The sequence below is a fragment of the Mus caroli genome, chromosome 1 (assembly GCF_900094665.2).
Source record: "Mus caroli chromosome 1, CAROLI_EIJ_v1.1, whole genome shotgun sequence".
Classification (NCBI taxonomy): Eukaryota; Metazoa; Chordata; class Mammalia; order Rodentia; family Muridae; genus Mus; species Mus caroli.
In genome coordinates this window covers 17,730,128-17,732,528 of record NC_034570.1, presented here as the reverse complement: position 1 = coordinate 17,732,528, position 2,401 = coordinate 17,730,128, and positions in this window count along the sequence as shown.

Here is a 2,401-nt window from a genome sequence, read left to right as displayed (position 1 = left end):
ATCTGATAGAACTCTGCACTAAACCCATATGGTCCTGGGCTTTTTTTGGTTTGGAGACTATTGATGGCTGCTTTTATTTCTTTAGGGGAAATGGGACTGTTAAGATCGTTAATCTGATCCTGATTTAACTTTGGTACCTGGTATCTGTCTAGGAAGTTTTCTATTTCATCCAGGTTTTCCAGTTTTGTTGAGTATAGCCTTTGGTAGTAGGATCTGATGATGTTTTGGATTTCCTCAGGTTCCGTTGTTATGTATCTGATTTTGTTAATTAATATACTGTCCCTGTGCCCTCTAGTTAGTCTGGCTAGGGGTTTACCTATCTTGTTGATTTTCTCAAAGAACCAGCTCCTGGTTTGGTTGATTCTTTGAATAGTTCTTTTTGTTTCCACCTGGTTGATTTCAGCCCTGAGTTTGATTATTTCCTGCCTTCTACTCCTCTTGGATGAATTTGCTTCCTTTAGTTCTAGATCTTCTAGGTGTGCTGTCAGGCTGCTAATGTATATTGTCTAGTTTCTTTTTAGAGGCACTCAGGGCCATGAGTTTTCCTCTTAGGAGTGCCTTCATTGTGTTCCATAAGTTTGGATATGTTGTGGCTTCATTTTCATTAACTTCTAAAAAGTCCTTAATTTCTTTATTTCATCCTTGACCAAGGAATCTTTGAGTAGAGTGTTGTTCAGTTTTTACATGAATGTTGGCTTTCTATTATTTATATTGTTATTGAAGATCAGCCTTAATCTGTGGTGATCATATAGGATTCATGGGACAATCTCAATATTTTTGTAGCTGTGTAGGCCTGTTTTGTGGCCAATTATATGGTCAGTTTTGGAGGAGGTACCATGTGGTGCTGAGAAGAGGTATATCCTTTTGTTTTAGGATAAAATGTTCTGTAGATATCTATTAAATCCACTTGTTTCATAACTTCTGTTAGCGTACATGTGTCTCTGCTTGGTTTCTGTTTCCAGGATTTGCCCATTGGTGAGAGTAGGGTGTTGAAGTCTCCCACTTTGTTACTCCTTCTAAGAAGGATCAAAGCACCCACTCTTTCATCTTCCTTCTTCATGTAGTCTGTGAATTGTATTTTGGGTATTCAGAGCTATTGGGTTAATATCCACTTATCAGTGAGTGCATACCTTCTATGTTCTTTTGTGATTAGGGCACCTCACTCAGGATGATATTTTCTAGTTCCATCCACTTGCCTAAGAATTTCATGAATTTACTGTTTTTAATAGCTGAGTAGTACTCCATTGTGAAAATGTACCACGTTTTCTTTATCCATTCTTCTGTTGAAGGACATCTGGGTTCTTTCCAGCTTCTAGATATTATAAGTAAGGCTACTATGAACATATTGGAGCATGTGTCCTTGTCATATGGAGCATAATCTGGGTATATGCCCAGGAGTGGTATAGCTGGGTCCTCAGATAGTACTATGCCCAATTTTCTGATGAATCTTCAAAATGATTTCCAGAGTGGTTGTACAAGCTTGTAATCCCACCAACAATGGGATTTAACAAAATCAGAAATGAAAAGGGAGACAAAGTGTTCCTCTTTCTCCACATCCTCGCCAGCATCTGCTCACACCTGAATTTTGGATCTTAGCCATTCTGACTGGTGTGAGGTGGAATCTCAAGGTTGTTTTGATTTGCATTTCCCTGATGAATAAGGATATTGAACATTTCTTTATGCTGCTTCTAGGCTGTTTGCTATTCCTCAGTTGAGAACTTTTTGTTTAGCTCTGTACCCCATTTTTAATAGAATTATTTGATTCTCTGGAGTCTAACTTCTTGAGTTCTTTGAATATATTAGGTATTAGCACTCTATCAGATGCAGAATTGGTAAAGATCTTTTCCCAATCTTGTTGGTTGCCATTTTGTTCTATTGACAGTGTCCTTTGCCTTAGAGAGGTTTTACAATTTTATGAAGTGCCATTTGTTGATTTCTCATCTTAGAGCATAAGCCATTGGTGTCCTGTTCAGAAAACTTCCCTGTGCCCATGTGTTCAAGGCTCTTCCCCATTTTCTCCTCTATAACTGTCAGTGTATCTTGTTTTATGTGGAGCTCCTTGATCCATTTAGACTTGAGCTTTGTACAAGGAGATAAGAATGGATCAATTTGCATTCTTCTACATGATAACCTCCAGTTGACCCAGCATCATTTTTTGAAAAAGCTTTCTTTTTTCCACTGGATGGTTTTAGCTCCTTTTCAAATATCAAATGACCATAGGTGTGTGGGTTCATTTCTAGATATTCAATCCTATTCCATTGATCTTCCTACCTGTCTCTGTACTAATACTATACAGTTTTTTTTTTCTCACTATTGGTCTGTAGTACAGCTTGAGGTCAGGGATGGTGTTTCTTTTTTTATTTATTTATTTTTAATTTTTAATATTTTTATTACATATTTT